A 21,136-nucleotide genomic window follows, 5' to 3' on the forward strand; every position below is an offset into this window, starting at 1 on the left:
TCCACTGTTACCCAGGATTCCCGCCCTCCTCCCCGCTCACCCCTGGGAAGCAGGAAGCCTTCCCTTCATTGGTTTCTAACAGTTTACTCTTCTAGCTTGTTATTGTGCTATGGATTACATACATGAACAATAGTAAAACATGCACGAGAGGAGTCTTGTCTCTTTCTAGAGAAATGCTCTGTCGTTCCCTGAGAGCAAAGGACTTCCAGTAGCTTCATGAGCCAACCTCAGGTAGAAAAATGCTGAGACCCTCAGCCCTGCTGTTCCTGTCAACAAGTACTGCTTGACTGTTCATAGTGTGTTTCAATAATCACCTGGAAAATGAAAGAGAAAAACAGAGGGAGAAAGAATGAGTAGACAGAGAATCTCAGAATGGAACAGAACCTAAATGAGCTATTCTACAAAAAAAAAAAAAAGCAAGCTTCACGAATCTCCCGGTTATTTGACCAGACTCCCCCAGTGGCAGCAGGAGTCCCCTCCTACACCCAACCCCTCCTCCCCCTCCACATAATGACTCATTGTAACCCTGGGGAGTGATGATTTTTTTTTTTTTTTTTTTGCTCACAAAAGCACAAGGACAGGTTAGGCCAACTCAATTTTGGGGAGAGGAGCTTTGTCTAGGACAGGGGGCACAAACCATGGGTATCGGGGCCTGCTACACAGGAGAATGCCTACTGGGCAGAGAGATTGCAAGGTGTACACATACAGTTGGGAAGAGTACATGGAAAGATGCAAAGAGATGGACTTAGGACTGTGAAGAAATCTCATTCCAAAAACTTACCCACCCCTACCCCTTCAGGAAAGAATAAGCCCTTGGAACTGGTATAACTGCTTGTCAGCTAAGATGAATGGAAGAGAAAAAACTGCTGGACTTCGTCATGATGAATGTGCGTGCATATATACGAGTGTGTGTGAGATCACCCCGCACGGGTCGAGTTCTCCTTTCTCCTCTCCAGTCCTCTGCAGCTTCCTGACAGGGCCATGCAGGGTGGGGAGAGCCCACCTGCATCCATTGGACCCATCCTGACAGCTGGGAGGGACGTGTTCACTCACCCGGCAGCCTGCATCTGGCACCCGCCTCACAACAGCTGTTCTACCCACGTAAGAAGCATGGGGTCACCGGTCATTCTTCATGAGAACAAAAGGCCAAGGATGCAGAGATAGTTGTATCAAAGGGATTCAACTTCCTGGATGACCTCATTCCAGAGATCTGCAGAACCCAGATAAGCATCCCAGGGCTCTGGCAGAGGGCCCCCCTCCAGGGAAAGGAAAGGGACAGGGGCTGGCTTTCCATGTCTATGCTGTCTTCCTTAGGCTGAGGGACAGAACACCTGTGACCATCAAAAGTAATAATGTCCCATGCTAGCTCTCCTGCTGACTTCACAACAAAGTCATTGCCCCCCCAAAGTAATGCCTCTGCTGATCACACATGTGACCCCTAGGGGGCTTTTCCTTCTATGTCCCCACCATATATTTCTCATATTTTCATTCAAATAAATTTGTATGTTATTCTTGAACTTTTTCTTTCAAATTCTCAGAAAGTATAACATTAAAAATAGTAATAGGTAAAACAAAATGGTAGATCGATTATTTGTGAGATTAATAGCTATAGTTTACAATTAAAAAATTAAATGAGGTTTCTAAGTGTTTACGTATTTATTCTCTAAAGATTTTTTGAACACTTTCTATGCCAGACACAACTCCAAGCCTGGAAGACAGAAAGATAAAATATGTTCCCTATCTTGGAAAAGCTCACTGATTTGTTACCAGTCACAGATACTTAAATGATTATGTAATAAATTCCACAAAATAATTTTATCCTTGAGAATTCTGCTAATATTACACTGAATAATCAATAGGCCAAAATAAGAGTCATTCATCAAAACTTCATTTTATATGGCTCAATTTGGCCCTAGAATTTGTTAATTAATTCAATACCCTCACCCCAAATCATTTGCTGTGTTCCAATAGAACTTACTGCAGTGGTAGAAAGGTTCTGAATTTGTGCTGTCCAATAGGGTAGCTACTAGCCACATGTGGCTATTGAGCACTTGAAATATGACTAGTATGACTAAGGAACTGAATTTTAAATTTTATTTAATTTTAATTCATATAAATTTAAATAGCCGCATGCGGCTAGTGGTTACCATGTGGCAGAACAGAGTTCCAGAGTTCTAGTTCCATGTAGATCTGGCCAGATTTATCCAAACCAGTGAAGGTTAATCAATTGAGATTAAAATCAAGTAACACACCAATGGGAATGGCCAATGAGGCATTGAAGAAAGAGCCACCTGCCTGCACACCTGGACCCACTCAGCCTTGAGTGTCTGAAAGAAAATAAGACTGTTACTTGGATACAGCGGGAAAGAAGGGGGGAACTGCAAGCATAATGCAAACAGCTAAAATGGAAGCACCAGGCACAAACCAACCACAGGGCAAAGCTGCAGGAACAACACAAGGCTGATAAGTGTCAAGAAGGAAAATTAAGGCAAGTTCAAATGCAAGTCCAATTTTTAAACACTTGAGATAATTAAAAAATTTGAATCCAGTTCAAAAGCCATTTATTGACAACCCTCCTTCCATCAGCAAATGTTTTTCTGAACATTTCCTATATGCTCAGCACCAAGGGAAGGGGTGTTAAGAAATCTGTTGTAACATCAGTCTCTGCCTTAAAGAAGCTTAAAATTTTGCTTGAGAGACCAAATGCACACAGGTAGAACAATGAGGAATTTATACGAGACAGTATCCCATAAAGCACTAAATTGTGCTTATAAACAATATGCACCTTGAGTTCAGAGGTAGTGAGAGAGGTGCATGCAGGCTGCTCTTACCTGGGAGGGCTTCATGAGAACAGCAGGTGTGAGACAGGCTCTCTGCAAATCTTAAGACTCGATTCCAGTTATCCTGTCATCCCAAGCCCTTCCCAACCTGGCCTCCGCCTACCTGCAGCAGCATCCTTTCCTGGATCCTGCTTTTGCCAGAAAGACTTGCAGTTTCCCAACGTGCCTGCCATCTCTCAGCTGAGCCACTGCACAGGCAGAACACAGGCTAGTGGACCTACCTGGGCTGTGCAGCCTCTAGCTTCGCAGACCTGCGTTTGAATTTTAGCCTCACCAATTCCTAGGTGGGTGATCTTAGGCAAATTTCTTAATCTCTCTAAGCCTTGGTTTCCTGCTATGTAAAATGAGAGTAATAATATTATCCATCCATAGAGTTTCTATGAGAATTAAATAAAAGGCTTCACAGAGCAATCTAATTTTTGTTTACTGCTTATTATACTTAAAAATTACTTTATCGAGGTTTTGACATACAAAAAACTGTGCATATTTAATGTATTCAACTTGGTGAGTTTGGAGATAAGTATACACCAGTGAAACCATGACCATAATCTATGCCATAAACTTATCCATCACTTTCAAAATTTTCTCTTGACCTTTTTATATATTATTTTTTGTGTGACAAGAACACAAAAAGATAGATCTTAACAAAAGATCATTTGTATGTCTTTTTTGGAATCAAATTTGTTCCGAAAAATATGGATTCAGTCAAAAAGTCATACTTAAGGATTTAGAAGGCCACAGGTTCCCCACACCAGGATCATTTTTTTTCCCTTTTTTAATCGATTGTTATTTTGTTACTGAGTTGTAGGTGTTCCCTATATATTTTGGATGTTAACCCTTTATCAGATACACAGTTTGCAAATAATTTCTCCCATTTCATAGGTTGGTTTTTAATTTTGTTTCTTTTGCAGTGCAGAAAATTTTTACTTTACCTGACAATTTTCAACCCATCTTTTAAGGTTCTGCTCAGGTGTTTCCTGTCCTAAGAAATCTCCCCTGCTTTTGGGTGCCCTTCCCAAGGAACAGCATGCTGACCTCTGTCACAGCCAGCAAATCATACACCCTGTTCTGAAACACTTCCAGTTTATGGGTGGTGTCCCATGCAGTTTTTAGCACTTGTCCCAGATGTTTTATTTTTCTATAAAATACTGTTAGTGATGATTGCATTAAAATAAGTTGGAGTCAGTTTGGTAGATGTCCACTTTGTACTTCCAGCTTCTACCATGGTCTGGTTTGCAAACATGTAAGATGCGTCAGCAGTAAACGAGGTTCCCATTTTAATGCGTGCTTAAATCTGAAAGACGATCGGCAGTAACTTGTCTCTTTTACCAGACTTTTCTAGATGAAATTTGGAATATGTGATAACTAACATCTCCCTTTCAAGGACTTTCTGCTGATAAAATGAAGTATGTATAACTCCTCTGATGTTGGAAGCTGGTAGAAGATGGTCTCCATACTGCTGCTCCTGCTAGAAATTTTGTGTGCTGGCCAGTTGTGTCTTGGCCAGTGTAGTGACTGAAAGATGCACGAAGCTACCGGACCTGTAATCAGTGTAGTCTGGAAAATAAAGGAAATTATACATTTGGTATCTGTGTTAAATATATGGCAATTGGAGACTGAGAAGCCTGCAATAAAGTGTAGAATGAATAATCTGAATACTCTTGCTCTAGACGTTTTTCATTTATAATATGGGATAAAATTTCAACCATTTATTTTACTATTTGGCAATACTTTTTATTTGGCAATAAATGTTTTCAGCACCAATTGAATAAAGACCAAAAAAAGGTATATGTTAAATGAAAAACTAAGTACTGAATTTCCATGTATCAAGAAAAATATATAACTTGTACAAAGTATTTGATGACATTTACTATCTACCGTTGGGGGTCCTGGTGACATCACTTGACCACAAGAAACCAGACACGAATCTACTGAAGAAGCACTAGCTTCTACTTCAAACATTAGAACTGTTTTAAGAAGGTTGGGCCCTCAAACAACAATTTCGCATGTGCAGCTGCAGAAGGTGTTTACATATCACCACGTGAAGTATGACTTTGCATTTAGATCAAACAATTCTTCTAAATTAATTTCGCCTGTTTTTATTCTGAGTCTGTACATAAAAAAAGGGAACTGATAGCAATACATGTGCTGGCTACATTAGCAAAAGAACAGCTACCCGACAGTTGCACGAAGCCCTTTTTATATTGGAATCTTCAGATACCTCAAACAGAAAATTAGTTAATTACAGTGATGGTTTGATTTTTTTTTCATATAATTCATGAAATCAAAGTAAAACTTTTGGAAATTTATTTTCAGGTTAAACATCTGACATTGTTGGGAATGCTGCTATAAATTCAGTTCAAAAGTTCAACAGTGAAGATAAGTTGTGTTTTTGCAGCAATAATAGGAATATAAATTTTGGGGGAGCACACATTCGTGGAGAAATAATGTTCTTACTAAATTAAGAAAGCTACAGAGCAGAATGTACTTGGAAATGGTTGTGGAGCACATAAATTCTTAATTGTGTCCAAACCACTGTGATATTCCATGGAAGGAAATAGAAACTGTTATCATCAAAAATTTCAAATATTTTGTATATAAACAAGATAACTAAAGTACAAAATTCTTGTGACAGAGCTTATGAAGTATCCAACCGTCTCCTTCCCCAATTACAACAAACACCACCAATAAAACAAAACCCTCCATGCATCAACAATAACAACAAAAACTTCAGCTTGGTAATACACATTTTCTTTCTCTGTCATTCATCAGCAATTTGATTTTAAAAATGTTTGAGCCTTTGAATAACTACTTTGTAAATCAATCTACATGTCCTAGAATACTATTGAATTCCTTTGAAATAATTCCTTGAATGTTCATTGCATTTTGATGAAAATTAGTTAGACTATTTTAATAAATTATTCAATATGTGGAGTACAAAAAAATTTCAGGCTTTGAAGCTTTTTATGAATTGTAATTATCTAAAACAAGCTTATACAGGGACACATGAAATTGTCTCTACCAAAACAAGGGAAGAAATGAACAAATTAAAGTGTGAGAACTCGGAGGTATAGACTACCTCGACTTGTGGGGAGGATCTTTTGATGAAGTTCCGATAATTAAAAAGGCCTGCAATTTTACAACATTTAACTTTGGCGAAAGATTCAAAAGAATCATCATAAATAGAGAGAAATTATTTGACAAGCTGTGCCTTGTAAAACTAATTTTTGAATAAAGATGAATAGGGGCAAAAGACATACCTTGTAAAGTTATTTGGGCTGACATATTAACACGATTCAATACAAAAACATTAAAATTGAGAACAGCTTTCATTTAGCTGCATTATCTCTGAGTTTACTAAATAATTCAGCACCTGTAGAGAATTTTCTCAATTAAAAATATTTTGGACCATAGAGAAAAGTTCACGTTTATTAATCATAAAATGCAACTGTAAATGATATGGCAGGCAATTTAAAAAATAAAAAACAAAACACATTGAAATAAATACATTCTTCAAAAATGCCAATGACTTACTGCATTAGAGTCAAATATGACTAAGAAGCTGATTACAGTATGTGACTGGGTACCAATAACAATTATTCTGCCTATATGTTCTTAATCTATTTAAAATTGTTCATTTAAAAATGTTGCTATATGTACAGGAACAATGTTATTTTCTGTCTTTAAAAAGAATTTTATTTTCATATTCATTTTTAACAGAACTATTTATAGTTTTACTTATATCTTTTTTTTTATGTCCTTACCATGTGCCAGGTACTGTTTAAATATTTTAATCCTCATTTACCTCTGAAATGGACATTCTAATTATCCCTATTTACAGATGAGAACACATAGGTGCAGAAGAGGTTCTGTAATACAACTACGGTCCTACATCCTAGACCATGGCCAAGTTGGGATTCAAGCCCACGCAGTCTGACTACAGAGTCCATGCTCCTAACCACTCTCTTTGTGGCTTTTTCTGGGTAAATATGCTCAGTAAATGTTTGTGGAATGAATAAAAACCAAAACCAAATGAATAAATACCAAAACCAAATGAATAAATAGGAAGAGGGCAATGTATTCATTGCAACTGTGATGGATAAAAACATCACAGAGAGAGGAAGTTCCTACCACACAGCTTCATATTCACACCCCAGGATTGAAAGGTTCCGAGTGGGAACCAGCACTTTCCAAGGGAAAGTGACTTACCTTAAGTAAACATGATTATTTATACATCACACCCACCGCCGGATGCAGCGTCAAGAAAACACACTTGCTTTCCCCCTGCCAATAAGAGAGGCCTGCTCATTTGGGCTGTTTACTCAGAGAGTGATAACTGGACACTCTCTCTGGCTAAAACAGGGATTTTATGTGCCCGTCCTATTAGAACTGAAGGACAGGAGTCAAGTCTTGCAGAGCCCTTTCCCAGATGTTGGGGTTGGAGGTGGGGATGGTCAGCGGAGGCAGAGGAACCAGGGGGAGGTGGGGAGGAATGCTAGATTCTCAGCTGCATGGCCATGCAGGTTTGACAGACCTGGAATTTTAGAAGGAAAATTGTCAGGAGAAGGTATATAATCCAGTGAGGTTGGGCGTGTTGAGTTTGAGACATTTGGAAAGAGAAAATGAGGCAAGGCTGAGAGAGGGCCAGGGTGTTGTCTCCAGGACAAGGAGGAGGACTCAGCAATGTTCCTGGGAGAAATAAGGTATAGGGTGATGCAGACACAGTTACCCTCCCCACCCCAGGAGGCACAAGGACGAGAAGACATTGCATGGAGAAGGAAAGCCATAAGCATTGTTGCACCCAGCTCACCCCTACCCTCTTCCCCAGCAGCCACACCTGCTGAAGGCTCCGTACCCGGGGAAGCCAGCGTGCTTTGTGGCCTGAGGGCCCCTCTTCCCAGCCTGCTCACACCGGCCTTTCTTTCAGCACAGTCAGATCTGCATGGTGATCTTCCTTTCCTGATCCTGCTCTTTCCTTCTTGATCTTTCCTAAGTGTTTCTCCCAATAAACCTGCACTTTTCAATTCTATTCCAGCATCGGCTTCTCGCAGAACCCAAACCGACATACTTCCCATAACTCTGAAAGTGACGTTGCTTTTTAAAGACCCAGAGAAAATCCTAGTGTCATGTTCTCCAGTATGTTCTGGAATTGAGAACTGAAGACTAAGGGTTGATTGATTCACTTATTCAATTAGGCATTCATTTACTAAATCGCTTCCATAAGTATTAAGTAAACACCCACCGTGTGCTAGGCAGGGGCTGCCTTTTGGGGATACGACAGTAAACAAGGACGACATAAATGAAAATCCTGTCTAGGCAACTTAGAAATTGAAAGACCATGAGGAGTCCAGGGAGGAAAAGCTCTCTCTGAATGTGGCTGAAACTTAAAGCAATATATCCTACCTAACCAAAAAATATACAAAGTGATCATCCCACCAGACTATGAGGATCTTCAATTCTAAGCAACGTAATTTCTGCCCCGCTGTGCCCTTCCACACTGCACATATTCAGTTCCTGCCACCAGCAACCCCTGGAGAAGGGCAACAACACATCTATGACAAGACGACAGCATAGCATTGCTAATTCCCATGGCAGCTCCCATGGGTTGGCATTTGCCAGCTACCTTTTCTGCTTTCAGCTCCCCACCACCACCACAACCACACCTGAGAGCCAGGCAAAACGCTTCCACTTGGCTGGAGCCACCAGGAATTTGATCTACGTAAATGCCACGGAAGTCACCCAGTTCAACGGCAGGCCAGCGAAGAAGGCCAGCTCAGGGCCGTGTTGAAGTCTGCAGGAGTGGGACAAGGGAGGCCTCCGCAGAGTCCAGAGCCAGCCCGAGAGGCTGTCCCTGTAAACTGACTCTTGAAGGGTGCTGAGTCCCACTCCTCCTGTTTCCCCACATCTGGACAATGTAAGGAAGCCAGAGACTGACGAGCTCTTGGACGAGACCAGCCGTGGAGCCAGAGGGCCTGTCTGCCACAGCAGAGTCATGCTTGGGACTGTGATCAGAGGATAGGGCACTTGGGGAGACAGTGGGTTTGAACCCCAACTCTACCGTCCTGATCCTATGACAAAGGGCAAGTTCCTTAACTTCTCTAGGCCTCAGTTTCCTCTGCCATAAAAGAGGGCACGTAGCTGCACCTCCCTCATTGGACTATGGTGAGGATTACATGAGATAGCACACGAAAGCACACAGCCCTGTGCAAGGCAGCTCGAAGTGTGTGACAAGGGTTGGTGCTATTGTTCTTGCTTGCCTAGCTCTAGCCGTTATGCTGAGTTCAATCACCTCTACCCACATGTCCTTCCACTTTTGCCTATTTCCCCATTAAAAAAAAAAAAGAAAAAGAAAATATAAATTCCCTTCTGCTTTTAGGAAGCGGTTTTCTGCAATTGCACCCATGATGAGGATTCCAGGGGCCATGGACTTTTTGTAGACACACCTGTCACAGCCATTGAGAAAATGTCCCATCAGCTGTGGAGGAGCTTCTGCTTTGGCCACTCATGGCAATCCTGGGAGAAGCGAGGGCCTCAGACGGAACAATAGGATGGATTGTGCCTCTCACAGGAATTTCATCTGTGACTCTGAGCAGCAGGTTTTGATCTCGGGCTCGCTGCCAGTTAGGAAGTGAAACCCTTTCCGGAACACTTGCTGTTTTGTTGGTTTTCCCCTGGAGATTTAACGATTTCACCTAGAAACTTTCAGCTGACAAGCTGTGCTCCGTACAGAGCACACCCCTTTAAATTCTGACAAGGTACTTCATGGGCTACCCAATACTTATTTTGTGAGGGTGAGGACATTGGGGCCCCTCCCGTAAATCAACAATTGGACACCCCCACAAGGTGTGCATTTCCTGTCACCTGAGTGAACTCTGGGGCTGTCCACGTGGCATGAGGTGGCCACAGAGAGCTGTTAGATCAGCCGTCTTCTGTAACCCAAAGGCCTACATGAGAGCATGAGAAAGAAAAAAGGGCCATTGTTTCTGCTGACAGGTTTGCCTTAAGAATTTGGACAGCGAAGCTGGTTTCGGTTCGAGGGCCTCTGAGCAGGGCTGGCACTGGGAGCTGCCAGACGTTCCCACATTCGTTACAAGCAGCGCGGTTACAAGTCAGTTTTGCAGATGGCAGCACCCGTCCTCCCGTGGTGCAGTCCTCTTGGGCAAACGGCAGATTTGGAACCTTGGAAGAACAGTGGGAAATCTTTTCATGTGACCTTCCTTTCTTCCTCATTTGAAACTCCATTGTATTTGTAACTTCAGGTCAAGGGCACTCGTATCTGCCACTCTTCAGGGAGGACAGCTGGGCCCTCCACGCCTCAGCCAGTCACACTGGGATCCACAGGCCGCCTTGTGAGAACCAGGTGGACACCGGCCAGTGAAGGCGGCTATAAATACCCTTCTTGGCTGCTGGCTTCACTTGGGGGCCCACAGCTGAGGGGTGGGGGCCGGCGGGAAGCACCTGCACCTCTTCAGGGCACATCCGAGCCTGGGCCTGGCTTCCCGCCTTCAGCCTTTGAATGGCACTTTCCATCGACCTTTTCCAGCTCCGAGGAAGCGGCGGCGGTGATGTCGCTTCCCAGCTGCAGGAACAGGACACCGAGCCGCCAAATCCCTTTCAACTCAGAGGCTGAGCTTTGTTTTCACAAGGGTTGATGAAGCTGAATAGCTGAGGGTAAAAAGAGGCAGAGGAGGCAAAGAGGAAGGGGGATAAGTTCTTTTATAGAATGTTTTTCTCCTCTGATCTCACTTGTTTGGGGAAGCCTGAAACCACCACTAAGCAGTCAGGCCTCTTTGCCCCTGATGAGTCGGAAACTTGACAACTGGAGAGTTAAAAAAAAAAAAAAAACACAAAATCATGAATAAATATTTCCTTCTCTTTGCTTTGCTTTATTTATGACGCATAGACCAAGAGATCCCTTATGGGCATTTTACATAACCAGAGGCAAGTCACTACAGCGGCTAATGGTCAATTGTAAGTGGAGCTCTGCTGTGCGGCTGTCATTCAAAATGAGACAGTATGTAAAAGCCAGGCTGTGAATGAGAGGAGGGAACTTAAAGACCCATTGGACGGCAGTTCTCACGCTTCAGCAAGCGGAAGAACTGCCTGAAACACTTAAGAGCCAGATCCCGGATCCCCCCTGAGGTCTGATCCTGCAGATATGAGCCAGGACCTGTGTCTGCGTCCATAAGTAATTCCAACCTGGACACTCTGGGGCAGGACTGCACTTTGAGAAACAATTTCCCATGACAGTGGTCCACAAAGTGAGGTTCCCAACCGGCAGCAACAGCAGCACCAGGAAGTTTGTCAGAAATGAAGATTCTTAGGCTAACTCCAGAAGTAGAGAATCAGAAATTTTGGGGTCAGGGTGTGACAACCTATTTTAACAAACCTCAAGGTGGTTCTGAAGCCCACTATAGGTTGACAAACATCGCTCTGAGAGATTTCTTTACAAGCAAGGAGTGCAAACCCTGTTGGTGTCGCAACTGGTGCTGGTTCCAATGTGCAGCCAAGATTGAGAACCGCTGCTCCGCATCCTTCCGTTGGAATGTAAATGCTAGTGTCACCTCCATAGCCCCTATTTTTCTGAGCACACACCTTCTGGAGCCAGGGTTAGAATAAATAAGGTGAAAAGGAAAGAATGTGGGCTTTGTTTCAGATGGATAAGGACTCAAGTCTGGGCTGCAAGTGGAACCTCCCCGAACTCAGTGTTTTCACCTGTGAAGTGGAAGCAACGCTGCCTGCCCCACAGCGGTGCTCTCAACAACGAGACAGCATCTGGGACAACACTTAGCCAGCGTCCAGCACGTGATAGAACCTTGATTTTCCTTTGCAGTCTTTTTACAATTGTTATTTCCTTTAGTTTAATTGGGGCCTGGAATGAGATTCCTAATCTTCATAGGAACATAGCTTGAGGGTTTACTCTTCAGAGAGTATCAAAGGACTCATTTTAAAATTCATCTCTCGTTTTAGGGTAAATGCATGAAGAGCTCAGTGAGCAATCTTGATTTTAAAGAGATCTGATGGTCTTAGTGTTAGAAGCCGCTCTAATTTAGCATAGCCTCTGAAAATGCAACTGGAGTCACTTTCTCTTCTATTCATTGATGCCTCAGTCATGGGGAAAAACCTTATTATTAGGCACTTTATACAAGCATTTCACTTCAATTGATTGCCATGGCTTATAAAATTCCAGGCCAACTTCCACCACGGTTTGATGACAAAGGCCTGTCATTGACTGGTGTAAAGAAGTTGCTTCATGGGTACTCGTGTACTAATCACCTTATAACTCAGTTGGATGATTAATCAGTACTCTACACTTACAAGACAGCAGATTCAGGAACCACTTTGGCATGAAGCTATGTTGCCTGTGTTTTATATTTTATATAATACATAATGGTTTTATTGAGAATAAATACTTGACAATGACTGCTTCAGTAAATCCCAAAGATGAAATGTCCACAAACATTTTATTTGTAGTGTAGAGTTTACATAAATCATATTCATGGGAGTGAAGTGGGAACTCATCCATGTGAAACAATCAAATGTTCCACATACTTTCATTGGGATGGAAGGATGTTTAGTTTAGCGAGGTCGTTTATGTGATCAAGACCTGTGGTGGTTTGCAGTCACAGAAGCCAACTAGTTTAACCTGTAGTACAGTAACCAGAGGCCCTCAGGGGAGAGGAAGATGGATATACCCAAGGCACATTGCCAGCTAGTACTTCGGCAAACATTTACTGAGGGCCTGCCAGTTGCAAAGGATGTTTACAGGCATGATCTCATCTAAGGCTCACAGTGATCACCATCCCCTTTTTACAGACGAGGAATTGAGGTGCAGAGACACGAAGGCATTGGATGAACATCATGCAACCAGTTACTAGCAAAATTCATGCCTCAACTCAGGTCTTCGGGATCCAGATCTAGTGTTGTTCTACTACACCACAGATGTTTCCCCCCAAAAGGTAAAATAAATATTCCAGTGTCACTGACTTTGTATTTCTATATCCATTTTATAGATGAGAAAATGAAGACAAGACACAGGCTTTGCGGAAATGCATTCTAAGGCATTCATTCGGCCATAGGCCATTCTGAAATAAAAACGAAGGAGAGGCTTGGGCTGACTGGCTCCTGACCTGGGCCTCATGTCAAGGACATCCTGGTGCCTGCTATTGTCCACATGAATATTTTCCCAAGAGGAGGAGGAGCTAAGAAACTAAACCCAAGCAGGGAAACAGAGGCCGTTTTCATTTATCCTAGAAGGGTTTTCTTGCTTTTAGTTGTTGATTCGCTTATTCATTCATCCATCCAGTCTTCATTCACTCATGGTTTATTGTAAGTGAGGCAACCTCATTTACTCACATGTCTCCTAAAACAATTTTAGAGAACTACCTATTCCCTTGAACTTTTTAAAGATGAGATTTAAAATCTCTCTTCCTGTGTTTAAATAGTTGCAAAGAATATAATTCTGGCACAGAGTCAACATTGACAATTTACACAATAAAAGACCTAATGCATGCTTTTATATATTGCCAAAGGAATATGGATACCAATTATATATTTCCATTGTCCAAAGGAATGTAGGTAGCAATTTCATTTTTATCATCCAAAATTTGAAAATACGTTAACAACCTTTTAATAGTGAGAGCTTTTTTCTTTGAACTCGTAATTCATTTCCCCAATATTACCCCATTTTAAGTATTTCACGCTTAGAAATTTATTAGTCATGCTATCATAATTCTATGTAGAAATAATATAAATGAAATTAATTTTTAAAATTTTCTGTAAGATCAAGGCTTAAGATGTTAAAATTTTTTTCTGGATTGAGTTATTAAAATTATGAAAACAATCAGAACGTAAATATATGACCACTTTAGACAATGCAGTATAAAATCAGGAGAGGTTTGTCTTTCTTTTTGAACATAGAAGGCAAGCTGGGAAAGGAAGCTTTCTCATGATGTCTCCCCACAGACATGTTCATAGGCTGATCTTACTAGGAAGGTGTACATGTGGGAAGTCTGGGATCTGGAAATTAATTCCCTGAAATATATCCAAACCAGCATACCCCTGACCTGCTTCCCTAGGAGCCAAAACACAGAGGGTCCGTGAGGAGCAATGGGACATGAGAACGAGCAACCACAGCACACGACAGGTGCATTAAGTGCTGTACCTGGTAGGGACCCATGAAGAGACAAGCCCCATTAGCAACGCGAACAGGGGAAATCTAGCGTCAAGAATTGTTAACTAGCAAAGGATGATTAACTACTAAAAGGCATAAGAGAACTGTAAGGTGTAATAGAGGTAGAAACTGCAGAAAGCAGCTACCACTCTGAAGGCTGAAGGAAAAGTAAGGAAAGAAAGATTTAGAGGGTCCAGCAAGACTGCGATGCAGACCCCTGGAGAGAGGTCGTGGCTCTAAGACCAGAGGGCGCTACACTCAACGCAGCACGCCCTTGGCACTGAGACGAGCACTGCTGGGACCCTCTGCTTCTCAATTTGCTCAGGACTGTGTGGGAAACAGCATAGGGAAAGAAAAAGTGCCCCTTCCTTCCTTTTCAGCTTTGCAGTCTCCCTGCAGCGCCCTCTATTGGCAGAGCCCAACACTGACCCTGCTGTCGAAGGCGAAATGTAAGTCACGGAGTCCCGCTCCAGGATCCCAAGCCGGACAAAAAAGGGGGGTTGGGTGGAGCGGGGTGGATTTGGAACTGCAAGACAATAAATTAACTGCAACAAACATCAATCACAAAAAGTACAGTTAAAGGATTACATGAGTCCAGAGAGAGAATAAATAACTTTTACTCTCCCCTGTCCCCAAATCAATAGATTGATAGACTCTAGATTGGATCCTGAGCTAACTCCTTCAGTCTCAGTGTAAAAAAATACAGAGTAACTAGGAACTAAACGATTCCTTGCAGGGGTGCCCAGGGCTGAGAATCTTACCCAAGCTCACAAAAATCTTGACTGTGTTTTTATGTGCGTGCACAGGGAGTCCTTTTTCTCACATGCTCGGGAAGCGCGACCAGGATTCTGGAGGTGAGAATCATTTATCTGTCTTCGTGGCGGTTGCTCACTCCAGCCCAGTCCTTGGAGATTGCTCTACTGCTTTATTGCTTTACTGCTGAGCTTGTCCTCCTTTGAGTCCTGCCCAAGCAGAGTAGGAAGGCAGGGAGCAGGGGATAAACTATTTTGACTTCTCTTATTTCTGCTCTGTTTTGAAGTGAAATGATTTCATACAGCCACCAAATTGGCACAAGTTTGCCTTTCACCAACTCCCCTGCAGTCTTTATCACTGCAGTCAGGAAGACATTATATAAAAAAAAAAATTTCGTGTCAGTGCCAACCAACTGCGACAGGATTTTATTTCAAAATCATTCTCTGCTGGCTTTACTAGTATGAAACTTTCTGCCATATTCTATAAAACACCCCGCTACCCATCTCAAACGTCTTTAGAAGGAAGGCTTCTGAAAGGCCACATGATGTGCAGAAAGTGGGCTGGCTGGGAATAGAAGGCCGAGGTGTTTCCATTTCCACAACTGGCTATGTCCCTGAGACAGTCACTAGGTTTCTCATCATCTCCCTCAGCTTCCAGCCCTGAACCCTGCAGAGGCCTCAGGCCATATTTACAGCCATCGGCCTCAGGGGGAGGTCATAAAATACCATGTTCATGTTGTGGAGATGGAAGGGCCAAGGGAACTTGTTGGGGGGATATTGTCTATACAGCTCTTTCCTATGACCATTTACTGTATTTTTTTAAATCAGGGTATACAAAGTACAAAAATTGATGACTTTTTACATAAACATATGCCTACATAACAAGCTTTGATAAAAACATTAAATATCCCCAAAAGATCCCTTGTGTCCCTTCTTAGTCAATATACATCCCTGCCCCTAGATCTAACCACTATTCTGACTTCTATTGCCATAGATTTGTCTCTTCTCAGACTTCATACAAATGAAACCTTATAGTATATAATCTTTTGCATCTGACTTCTTTCATCCAATACTGTCTGTGAGATTCGTCCACAGGTAGCTCCCTCCTTTTTATTGCTGGGTATTCCATTGTATGAATATACAACAACTTATCCATCCATTCTGCTGTGGATGAACATTTGGGTAGTTTCCACTTTGAGACTATCATGCATGAAGCTTCTACGAGCTTGTCTTTTGGTGGGTGTATATATGTATTTTTTCTTAGGTATTCTTTTAGTCTAATCTGAAGAGCAAAACCACATAATGTGAATAGGAAAAGTTTAATATGAAGGGTGTTTCTAACAGGAGTAACAAGAGATTGACTAATAGGAAGGAAAGAGACATCTAAGCAATGCAGAAAAAGTATATACGAGAAGTAGTTACTAACCCTAGGGATGAGACAGAACACTCAAGGAAGACCTACCTCCAACCCGTCTCAAGACTAAGACACAGATCTTATTGGAGAGGGCATGGCTGTCGCTCACTGAATAGCGAAGAAGTTACTATAGTGCGTTGGTGGAACCTTCCGGAAATATACCCTCTGCAAGTTGCTAAAAATCCATCATCTAAGGTGTCAGAGACAACTGTTCACAGGGCACTGTCATACCTGAGGCACTTGCTACAAAATGACTGAAGGGGTTTCCACGCACTGCAGGAGCTGAGAAATGGAGAAGCCACAAGCACTGAAGGAGCTGGATGCTGGAGGAGCACATTGCAGGAGCCTCAGCAGTGAGCCCTCTGGAACCAGGAAGCAAAACTCCTCCTGCAGTGTCCATCAGCAGCCTCTACTGACCAAGCTTCAGTACCAGCTGGCAAAAGAAAACATATTTAAAAGGTCTAGGTTCATCTTCACAAAGCAGTCAAAAAGTGTAACTTTGTTGCTGAGAGACAAATCAATAACTGGCACAGGTATCTATGTAGCAATGGAACTGCCTGGTCACAGAGTGTTGCAAATTTAGCTTTAGTGTATTTCACCAGTTTTCCAAAGGGTTGTACCAATTTACAATCTCACAAGTAATGTACGAGAATTCTAGTTGCTTCATGTGCTTGTCAACACTTTATATTGTCAGCTTTTCTAATTTTAGACATTCTGGTGAATATGAAATAGTATTTCATTGTGATTTTATTTAGCATTTCCTTGATATGTAAAGATGGTGAGCAGTTTTTCATATGCTTACCTTCTTTAGAAAAGAACCTGTTCAAGTCTGTTGCCTATTTTTTATTGAGTTGTCTTAATGATTTGTAGTAGTGTTTTATATATGTGGGATGTGAGTCCTTTGTCAGATGTGTCTATTGCAAGTATCTTTTCCCAAAATGTGGTTGGCCTATATTACTTTTCACATATTCAGAGATAGAAGATCAGAACACTATATCTTCCAACACGCTGTCTCTCTTAGGATAAATTTCAATGGCCATAGAGTCATAGTGACATGCTTATAAAATGGGAATAAAATAAGCTTTGGGAATTGGTCTGCACACTTGCATAAGAAGGCAAATAAATATTTTAAGAATCATCCTAACCCATTTAAATATTTGACCTCCTTTCACAAGTCAAAGATTTGTGAAGATAAGGAAAAGAGTCATGGTTTGGACTGATTATGGAAATTTCTGTTAGAATCAGATTGTCTTCCTCAGTTTCCAAGGGAGACATCCCGCTTAAAAGTCAACAGTGATTCTTTTGAAGTAATAGTTATTTTCAAATATGAGTTTTCTCCACATGTATATTGCTAATCCCAGCATGTCTTGATAAGTCACACTTTCCACGTGTGTATAACCAGCAGTTGCTGGAAAGACTTGGGTCAAGTATGGAGAACTAATGAGCCTATGGGAAAGTTTTAAGCCTTGTAAAACTGAGATTTAGGAAAAAAGTGCAAGGTCAACTGCAAGGTCCTTACCTGCCCACATAATGACATGGTATTAGAAAAAGAAAACAGAGGAGGTTAAAAAGCATTGTAATTATTGGTGGTGCTCTACACCGAAATCTGGTGCTTGTGTGTCCCAAAGAACCAGCCCAAGAAACCAGCTCTCCAGCCATTTCCCATTCCAGCCAAACTCGCCCAGCCAAATGTTCATCAGCTCGATTTATACCGAGTCCAGAAGAGCCATTTCAATAGGTTGTTTGGATAAAGTTTACTTTAAGAACGTTAGACAAAATAATCCAGATGAGGGAGAAAAAAAATGACATTTTGACAAGGGGGAGCCCCATTTATTCATTTAAGAACTATATATCAGGTGACGACTATGTTCCAGGCACTAGGCCAGGTACCAAAATCACAGAGGAAAAGATGTGATCCCTGTCTTCACAGAGCTGAGTCTGAGGAAGAAACAGAGGGAAAAATAGAAATGTACAAGTTAACGTACTAACGTGCAACGATACGGAAATACACAGGATGTCATGGGAGAACCCAGCTGAGTCTTGGGGCCAGAGAAGGTTGCAATCAGGGGAGGCTTCCTGGAGAAGTACCTTCCTGGTACTTGAGTGGAATTTTAAAGGAGAGGTGGAATCAAGGGTGGGCTGAAGCCACTCATACTAGCTTGTGAGAGCCAATTATGTACATTTCTTCCCAACTCGGCATTCAATGACCAGATTTGTATCTTGAAATCAGCAAGCATCAGAAATCAGCAAACCCTACAAATCAAGCTTTTTTCTCCTGGAGAGCTGTTATTAAACATTTACCAGCACACCACTGGGAAGGCCATAGCCAGGATAGAGGGAAAACATTTCACACAAGTATACAACATAAGCAAAGGCATGCAGGCTAGAAAACGCATGGAAGCGGGACTACAGGACTTTTTTTTTTTTTTTTTTGAGACAGAGTCTCACTCTTTTGCCCAGGCTAGAGTGAGTGCCGTGGCATCAGCCTAGCTCACAGCAACCTCAAACTCCTGGGCTCAAGCGATCCTTCTGCCTCAGCCTCCTGAGTAGATGGAACTACAGGCATGCGCCACCACGCCCGGCTAATTTTTTCTATATGTTTTTAGTTGTCCAATTAATTTCTTTCTATTTTTAGTAGAGACGGGGTCTCGCTCTTGCTCAGGCTGGTTTCGAACTCCTGAGCTCAAACAATCCGCCCGCCTTGGCCTCCCAGAGTGCTAGGATTACAAGCGTGAGCCACCGTGCCCGGCCAAGACACACTATTTTTATTTTATCGCTTACTTTAAAGGAAATTCTTAAAAGAATCTCATTGCTTATCAGAGCATATATTGAAGGGCACATTTGGAGCTGAGGGGCAATAAATTGATAAATGACACGGGAGTTCCAATATTCAAGTGGGAACTGAAAAGCGTGGTCACTTTCCAGGCTGTTTTAGCTCCACGATACTGAACAGCTAGCTGTGTTGGATTTCTCACACCGTCTCTGCACTTGAGGGAATTGCTTACCTCTCATTACGGGTGTCAACTTAGGGTGCTTGGCTGTGAATTGAGCTCTGAAGAGGGTCACTTCAGTTTCCGATGTGTTTTCAAAGCAGCGGTGCCTGGTACTTGCATTCACTTCTGCCAGTCACCGAGGGAACTCTCTGGGCAACTCTACTGCAGTGTGGGACAGACCTTCCCCAGCTCAGTGACAGTTCATTGTTCCCAGATACTCATCTTCTGCACTTTCAGACTTTGGCTCACACCACGTGCTCTACTTCCTGCTGTCTGAGAACACAAGCAGGCTCTGCTGCCCTTGCTTGATTGTCTTGATGGTGCAAATAAGCTCCTGTCACGAGAGAGCTGTGGTTGAGAGCCTGGTTCTGAAACCGGAAACACCCTGTTTCCAACATTTAGTTTAATTGAGTGCTAAGTGTTGGAATCTCAATTTTCTCATCTATAAAACGAGGATAAAGAGCACCTGCTTGTGTGATTGTTCGAGGGATTAAATGAGACAATCTGTGTGAAGTACTTGGAAAGTACCAGATGCATGGTAAACACTTGGTAATCATTATAGTTCCTGTGCTATACCGATGGCCAAAACTCAGACTCCCAGAGGAGTAGCCAGCTAAGCTCTTGCCTTCCCCACAATGCTAAAATTTTAGCGATCATTTATACTTATTATGGTTTTGAGTATCGTTATTACCAACTATAAAAGAAGTGAGTTTTGATGGAATTTTACTCTCCCCTGGATTCACTCCCAGGGTAGAGAATTTTCAAGGATTTGCCTATGATGTTTCTTTTCTAATTCAGCTGATGGTGGTGTTCATTATCCACTTGAGGTGGCACTAGAATAAATTAATATTAAAATATTTAAATTTAGAACAATGTGTTTGAAATGCCATTAGGAAGATTTATCACCTGCAATGAGAAATCAGTGCTCCATTAGCTACAACCCTCCCCGGTAAGTCTGGAGACCTCGGCTCAGATCATCATGAAGCACGTCTCCCCCACCACCCCGCCTCCTGTCTGGACAGCTGTTCTTGGGTTTGCTGAAGGCATGTCCTCCCAACTCGCTTTTCATCTCAGACACCTGCATCTGACTGAGTCCTTCTTAATATCAGCCTAGACACCGAACTGGGGCCAACGAACAACGTGAAGTTCAACAACAGTACAAGACTAAACTGTATCATTTGCCCCCAAAATTCTTATGTTGAAGTCCTAATACCCAGTACCTCAAAATGTGACTGTATTTGGAGATAGGGCCTTTAAGGAGGCGATTAAGTTAAAATGAGGCCATTAGCACCAGACCTGCCTAATCTAACTTGTGTCCTTGTCAGAGGAGGAAATTTGTACGCAATAGGAGACATCAGGGATGCACATGCACAGATAAAAACCAAACGAACATGCAAAGACACAGAGAGAAGGTGGCTATTTGCAAGCCAAGGAAGAAGGCCTCAGGAGAAACCAACCTCCAGCCTTCAGAACTGTGAGAAAATAAATTTCTATTGTTGAAGTCACCCAGTATTTTGTTATGACAATCCTAGAAGGCTAATTCAATAGTCCTTCCTTATCCTCGGAGGATACGTTTCAAGAACCCCAGTGGAAGCCTGAAACTACAAATAGTACCAAGCCCTATACATACTATGTTTTTTCCTATGCATACCTATGATAAAGTTTAATTTATGCATTAGACACAAAAATAAATTAACCATAATAACTAGTAATAGAACAATGATAACAATATGTCAGCATCACTAATCTTGTACTTTGGGGCTTTTATTAGGTTAAATAAGGGTTACTTGAACACAAGCACCATTACAGGAGACGGGTGTCTGACCACCAGCATGGCTACTAAGTGACTTACGGGTGGATGGCCAAGACAGTGTGGAGATGCTGGACAAAGGGAGGGTTTATGTCCTGGGTGGGACAGGACGTAATGCACTATGGCAAGAGATTTCATCACAATGCTCAGAATG

This window comes from Propithecus coquereli, unplaced genomic scaffold (genome assembly GCF_000956105.1).
Source record: "Propithecus coquereli isolate 6110/MARCELLA unplaced genomic scaffold, Pcoq_1.0 Scaffold61, whole genome shotgun sequence".
NCBI classification, from domain to species: Eukaryota; Metazoa; Chordata; class Mammalia; order Primates; family Indriidae; genus Propithecus; species Propithecus coquereli.